The 7760-nt window shown below is 41.8% G+C and overlaps 1 non-coding gene across 1 annotated transcript; it reads left to right on the forward strand.

The window, feature by feature from the left end:
• The first annotated feature begins 3064 nt into the window (after positions 1-3064).
• TRNAL-AAG (transfer RNA leucine (anticodon AAG)) lies at positions 3065-3146 on the forward strand. Its single transcript has one exon. It is a non-coding gene; the product is annotated as a tRNA-Leu (tRNA).
• Positions 3147-7760: the final 4614 nt, after the last annotated feature.

Here is a 7760-nt window from a genome sequence, read left to right on the forward strand (position 1 = left end):
TGCGTGATGTAGTCCATCATGTCTTGGGCCACCTTTCCCCTGAGCTCTGTTTCCCATGTTAAATCTGTTAGGAATTTCCTTATCTCCTCATAGTTCCCCTTTCGAAATACCAGCCTTTTGTTTTCAGTTCCCCTCCTCGAGTTCATTAACCCTTATTCCACCAGATAGTCAAACGTCAGTACACTGTGGTCGCTCATTCCTACTGGGGCCTTGAAACGGATTTCCCTTATGTCGGAGTCGTTCAGAGTGAAGATTAGCTAGAGTCTCGCTGGTTCATCATTTCCGCTCATTTTTGTGGGTTCCCTGGCATGCTGGCTTAAAAAGTTTCTTGTCGCCACATCCAATAGTTTTGCTCTCCATGTATCCTCACCTCCATGCGGTTCCTAGTTCTCCCAGTCTATCCTTCCAGGATTGAAGTCCCTCATGATGAGCAGATGGGATCTATTTCTACAGGCAACAGAGGTGTGTGAAGTGTGTATTCACCTAGTTGTATTCACTTAATTGTTCTTGCGGGGCAAGCACAATTAAGTGAATTGAGTACTTGAGCTCTGCTCTTTGGTCCCGCCTCTCAATTGTCAATCAACTGGTGTACAGATTCCTGAGCCTACTGGTCACTATCATATCTACATTTGAAACTGTGTATGGAGTCAGCCTCCACCACATCACTGCCTAATGCATTCCACCTTTTAACTACTCTGACACTGAAAAAGTTCTTTCTAACGTCCCTGTGGCTCATTTAGGTGCTAAGTTTCCACTGTGTCACCTTCTTCGCGTACCACCAGTGTTAAACAGTTTATATTTATCTACCCTGTATTCCCATGATAATTTTGTAGGTAGTGATCATGTCTCCCCTTACTTTTCTGTCTTCCTGTGTGGTGAAGTCCACTTCACGCAGTCTTTCTTCGTAACTCATGCCTCTTAGTTCTGGGACTAGTCTAGTGGCATACCTCAGAACTTTTTCCAGCTTCGTCCTGTGCTTGACAAGGTATGGGCTCCATGCCTGAGCCGCATACTCCAAAATTGGTCGTTAATATGTGGTATACAAAGTTCTGAATGATTCCTTACACTGAATGAAGGTGCGCTTGCGTGCGTGTGCACCTAGATGTACTCACCTAAATGGGCTTGCATGGACGAGCTTGGCTCATACCTCTATCCACTCTCGTTTAACCGTTCAAACTTAATCCCAATTTTAGTACGAATGAAATTCTCTCTTAACATTTATGTGGGCCATGTGTGCCTATAGTTCACACGTCAGCCACCTGAGTCAGCGGTCTTCACTGTTGAAGAATACTTCCTTGTGTACATCGTCAGTCCCCTTTGTCTTCCTTGTAGTTCAGGTCCCTTGCATTAAGAACTGTTTTTTCATATCTTTTGGAGCTTTTCTTGTTAAATGTTTTGCATTTTCCATTTTTGGCGAAGGTTCCATGGAGCTGCCTATTAGGTTCCCATGGAGGAGCTGTCTATTAAGTTCCCATGGCGGAGCTGCCTATTAGGTTCCCATGGCGGAGCTGCCTATTAGGCTCCCATAGCGGAGCTGCCTATTAGGTTCCCATGACAGAGCTGTCTATTAGGTTCCCATGGCGGAGCTGCTTTTAGGTTCCCATGACAGAACTGCCAATTTGGTTCCCATGGCAGAGCTGTCTATTAGGTTCCCATGGTGGAGCTGTCTATTTGGTTTCCATTGCAGAGCTGTCTATTAGGTTAACATGGCGGAGCTGCCTATTAGGTTCCCTTGACAGAACTGCCTATTAGGTTCCCATGGCAGAGCTGCCAATACATGTGTAAGTGAAACAACGGGACCCGTTGTTTCATGGGACCCGGTATATGGGTCCCATATATGGTATAATTGTCGAAATTTCTGAAGGTTTGACGGACGTTGGTCGGGTTGTGGTGTGTTTCTGACAGTGAGCTGCTAATGTATGGCCTTGAAGATCTAGCCTCATGTCTGCTCTCAGGTCTTTATCGTCTTCGGATACAAGACTTCCATATCCTCTTTATCTTATACTACTTGTCTTCTTATCCTCTTTCCAGTCCTCGTAACTTGCAATTGGCTGTGATAAATACCAGCAGCCTGACTTTCTGACGCGTGAAGAATTACATTTTGCCCATCGCTCTCTGTTGTTTTATTTGTGTCATCTTATTGTATTATTATTCGTTGTTGGTCAAGCAGGATTTTCCATCGCTAAATACAATGAGCACAATGGAGACAGTGTTTAGCTGTTCTTAGTGTTCAAGAGTCTACCTCGCAGAAGCTGTGGGACGAGTGTGTGATCACTGTGTTTGTCTCTGTGTACCTTCAGGTTTGGCTCCTCGTCCCCACCTCTTAGCTTTCAGCTATTTGGAATAACTATGCCTCTCGACATTTCTGAATTTCGTTGTAAAAAAAAATTATCTAATAAAGATTTTGGCTTGAGGAGCACTCTGTTATCTTCACCCATAGTTAACCCCACTTGCTAACCACTCATCATCTATATGATACTCATTTCATCATCATACTCACTTCAGTCATCATTTGGTCATCATAATATTATTATCAATCCCACGTCACCAAAATGTTTTTAACACTGATACCCAGCGCAAACACTTTTCCCTTTGCCTTACAAAGACCGAGCAGTGATGGGCTGTTTTATGTGATGATCGATTCATGTCTCCCTCTTCTCTTGTAGAGCCGCTCTCGACACTGTTCTCACAACCTTTTAGCAAAGTGTCTTAACTCTTAATCTGCAGACCAACTTGGAGGAGCTTCTTCCACAGTGTAAAATGTTTCATAAAAATTAAAAAGAAATTCGTTCTTATGAATTTAAATTGAAAATTATTAAGTTCTTGATCATAATTACGTAATTCTACGCACTTTTTTTTTGCCACGGGAGAAGGGAGAACAAATACTTAAGGGGAATTTAATTCATGGGAGCCCGTTCTCTTTTTTAGTCTCGTTCATATTATAAGAAAGTGTAGGAAACACGTGGCAAAAACTTGGGTAAAAACTAATAATTTTAACACACCTGAAATGAAAGTGACGATGTTTCTACTCGTCCTGGACCTTCGTCAGACCCTTCGTCAAGTATGTAGCGTGGCCGAGCGGTCTAAGGCGCTGGTTTAAGGCACCAGTCTCTTCGGAGGCGTGGGTTCGAATCCCACCGCTGCAAGGTGTTCTTTTGGGGCCTAACACCTGAGTGGACAGCGCTTCGGATTCGTAGTCCTGAGGTTCCGGGTTCGATTTCCAGTGGAAGTGGAAACAAATGGGCTGAGTTTCTTTCACTCTGATGTACCTGTTCAAATAGTAGTAAATAGGTACCTGGAAGTTAGACAGCTGCTACGGGCTGCTTCCTCGGGGGTGTGTAACAAAAAGGAGGCCTGGTCGAGGACCGGGCCGCGGGGACCCTTGGCACCGAAATCGTCTCAAAATAACCTCAAGATAAGCCCACCTCTCTCCTCTCTCTCCAAACTTCCCTACACATCAAACTAAACAGTAATCCAACGACAGCAGCTGCATTAGTAGCACATTCCACAGCCGTTACAATGATTAGGAAAGCCGTTGAGGAATGGGACTCACTAGTGAACATTCTGCACCTACATCCGCCACCAAGATGATGTTATTAAAACACGACTAAAACAGAAGCGAAAAAGAAACAGGGAAAAAGGAGGAAACCCCACCTCCATATAAAACGTTAACCCAAATATCAGAGTAACAAGGTTATCGCGAATAACCGAACTCAATTACGGGCTCACCACAGCCCATGCTACTTGGAACTTTTAGTTCCGAGTAACTGAATCTAAAACAACAACAACAACAAGAACGAAACAAGTGAGGTCAATCTTGGTAAGTTATAGATCATTTAGAACTGAAATTATGTCTAAAATGGTTGGTTAGCTCTAATTGTCCTCCATGATGAGTCTTAGAGCAGTTTTCCTGCAAAATAAGTATTTTGCCATCATTTCCATTCAGTTATGCACTTATAGCTCTATAGCTCTATGGAAACTTGTAGGTTGTTGCTCTTGTGATGGTGTGCTGGGCGACTACATCAAGTGCTGCTGTTGTCTCTGTGAGTGGGACAGTCGTGTGAGAAGTGCTCTCTGTGTAATTGGAGACTGGCCACTCAGCCCATCATTGGAGCCTAGGAGAAAAACGTTTAGCATCCTCCACTTGTTGAATCAAGAAACATGACAAACAGCAACTTTCATCTCAGGAGACAACTTCTGAAAAATTGATGTTCGGTGTCTGCCTAACCTTCCCTCCCGCCTTACAACAGCTTCCTTCTTCTTAGTTGATCAGTAACGGCTTGATAAGAGACCGACTGTAACGCAGTCCAGTGTGTGGGTAAGGTTAGTAGGAGACTGTGTAGTACCAGCAGCAACAGTCAGTAGGAGACTGTGTAGTACCAGCAGCAGCAGGCAGTAGGAGACTGTGTAGTACCAGCAGCAGCAGGCAGTAGGAGAGTGTGTAGTGCCAGCAGCAACAGGCAGTAGGAGAGTGTGTAGTTCCAGCAGCAGCAGGCAGTAGGAGAGTGTGTAGTACCAGCAGCAGCAGGCAGTAGGAGAGTGTGTAGTACCAGCAGCAGCAGGAAGTAGGAGACTGTGTAGTACCAGCAGCAGCAGGCAGTAGGAGAGTGTGTAGTACCAGCAGCAGCAGGCAGTAGGAGACTGTGTAGTACCAGCAGCAGCAGGCAGTAGGAGAGTGTGTAGTACCAGCAGCAGCAGTCAGTAGGAGACTGTGTAGTACCAGCAGCAGCAGTCAGTAGGAGAGTGTGTAGTACCAGCAGCAGCAGGCAGTAGGAGACTGTGTAGTACCAGCAGCAGCAGGCAGTAGGAGACTGTGTAGTACCAGCAGCAGCAGGCAGTAGGAGACTGTGTAGTACCAGCAGCAACAGGCAGTAGGAGACTGTGTAGTACCAGCAGCAGCAGTCAGTAGGAGAGTGTGTAGTACCAGCAGCAGCAGGCAGTAGGAGACTGTGTAGTACCAGCAGCAGCAGGCAGTAGGAGAGTGTGTAGTACCAGCAGCAGCAGGCAGTAGGAGGCTGTGTAGTACCAGCAGCAGCAGGCAGTAGGAGACTGTGTAGTACCAGCAGCAGCAGGCAGTAGGAGACTGTGTAGTACCTGCAGCAGCAGTCAGTAGGAGAGTGTGTAGTACCAGCAGCAGCAGGCAGTAGAAGACTGTGTAGTACCAGCAGCAGCAGGCAGTAGGAGACTGTGTAGTACCAGCAGCAGCAGGCAGTAGGAGACTGTGTAGTACCAGTAGCAGCGGGTACTACACAGTCTCCTACTGCCTGGTGCTGCTTGGTCTATGGTCTATAGGTGTTGTAGTACAGCCGCCTGCTGCCGATTCTAGTCAATACATGTTACTATTTATGTTGCCTGCTGCTGTTGTTTCTTCTGCCTGCTGCTTGAGGTGGCTCCTCGTACCTCCGCTGGTACTGCTACCTCTGCTGCTATTTCTGACGGTATTGCCTAGTGCCGAGGCTGATTGTAAGGTGGTAGGTATTATACATCAAGTGGGTTTTGCTGCTGCAACAATTGTACAGATTTTTGCGCTCTTAGTTGATATTGCAACTGCCGGCAGTTCTTCGGAGCACAGATGCTATTGCTGTTAGTTTAATTTCCTGGTGGGGATTGTTCATTTGTCTAATGTTGTTGGTGGCGGCGGATGCTGTTGGAGAGTTGGTGGCTGTTTAATTGCCTGCTTCTGTTGTTGGTTCCTGTTAAACTGCTTGTTGTTGGTGGTGGTTCATGTTTCTCTGCCTGCTGTTGTTTGTTATCCAGTTAAACTGCCTGCTGTTGTTGGTGTTCCTGTTAAACTGCCTGCTGTCGTTGGTGTTCCTGTTAAACTGCCTGCTGTTGTTGGTGTTCCTGTTAAACTGCCTGGTGTTGCTGGTGTTCCTGTTAAACTGCCTGCTGTTGTTGGTGTTTCTGTTAAACCGCCTGCTGTTGCTTGTGTTCCTGTTAAACTGCCTGCTGTTATTGGTGTTCCTGTTAAACTGCCTGCTGTTGCTGGTGTTCCTGTTAAACTGCCTGCAGTTCTTGGTGTTCCTGTTAAACTGCCAGCTGTTGCTGGTGTTCCTGTTAAACTGTCTGCTGTTGTTGGTGGTTCCTGTTAAACTGCCTGCTGTTGCTGGTGTTCCGGTTAAACTGTCTGCTGTTGTTGGTGGTTCCTGTTAAACTGCCTGCTGTTGTTGGTGTTCCTGTTAAACTGCCTGCTGTTGTTGGTGTTCCTGTTAAACTGCCTGCTGTTGCTGGTGTTCCTGTTAAACTGCCTGCTGTTGTTGGTGGTTCCTGTTAAACTGCCTGCTGTTGCTAGTGTTCCTTTTAAACTGCCTGCTGTTGTTGGTGTTCCTGTTAAACTGTCTGCTGTTGTTGTTGGTTGCTGTATGTTATGACCACGCATACACCAGTATGATCATACTGAGGCTGGTGTATGATTGTGCTCAAACTATACAGTGATATCTTGGTTGATAGCCTCGTATCACAAAAAATATAATTATGATAAGCTTATGTGACAGTATATATTACTTACTTTGTGTATTGTCAATGTATGACATACATCACCCAGTTTATATTAATTCTGTATCAGAGATGTATGTCATGTAATTGTGGTTTTATATATATATATATATATATATATATATATATATATATATATATATATATATATATATATATATATATATATATATATATATATATATATAAATATATATATATATATATATATATATATATATATATATATATATTTATATATATATATATATATATATATATATATATATGTATATATATATATATATATATATATATATATATATATATAAATATATATATATATATATATATATATATATATATATATATAAATATATATATATATATATATATATATATATATATATATATATATATATATATATATATATGTATATATATATATATATATATATATATATATATATATATATATATATATATATATGTATATATATATATATGTATATATATATATTTATATATATATATATATATATATATATATATATATATATATATATATATGTCGTACCTAGTAGCCAGAACTCACTTCTCAGCCTACTATGCAAGGCCCGATTTGCCTAATAAGCCAAGTTTTCATGAATTAATGTTTTTTCGTCTACCTAACCTACCTAACCTAACCTAACCTAGCTTTTTTTGGCTACCTAACCTAACCTTACCTATATATATAGGTTAGGTTAGGTTAGGTAGGGTTGGTTAGGTTCGGTCATATATCTACGTTAATTTTAACTCCAATAAAAAAAAATTGACCTCATACATAGTGAAAAGGGTTGCTTTATCATTTCATGAGAAAAATATTATAGTAAATATATTAATTCAGGAAAACTTGGCTTATTAGGCAAATCGGGCCTTGAATAGTAGGCTGAGAAGTGAGTTCTGGCTACTAGGTACGACATATATATATATATATATATATTAGTATATTTTGGTAGCAGTCTTTCCTGTAGACATATATTATTAAATATGACCGAAAAAGTAAGATTAATAATTCTAACACGAATTTTCTCAATCTTTCGTACATTTCTTTTCACTGTTGGAGGTAATTCAAAAATAAATTCTCCAAAATTCATTTTTATTTCTAGTCTGACGCGACACTTGAGCGCGTTTCGTAAAACTTATTACATTTTCAAAGACTTTAGTTAACACATACACAACTGAATAGAACTTACACATCTCCGATTTTGTTTATATCTACATTTTGAGTGAGGTGGATGGGGTGA

Source organism: Procambarus clarkii, chromosome 64, assembly GCF_040958095.1.
Source record: "Procambarus clarkii isolate CNS0578487 chromosome 64, FALCON_Pclarkii_2.0, whole genome shotgun sequence".
Classification (NCBI taxonomy): Eukaryota; Metazoa; Arthropoda; class Malacostraca; order Decapoda; family Cambaridae; genus Procambarus; species Procambarus clarkii.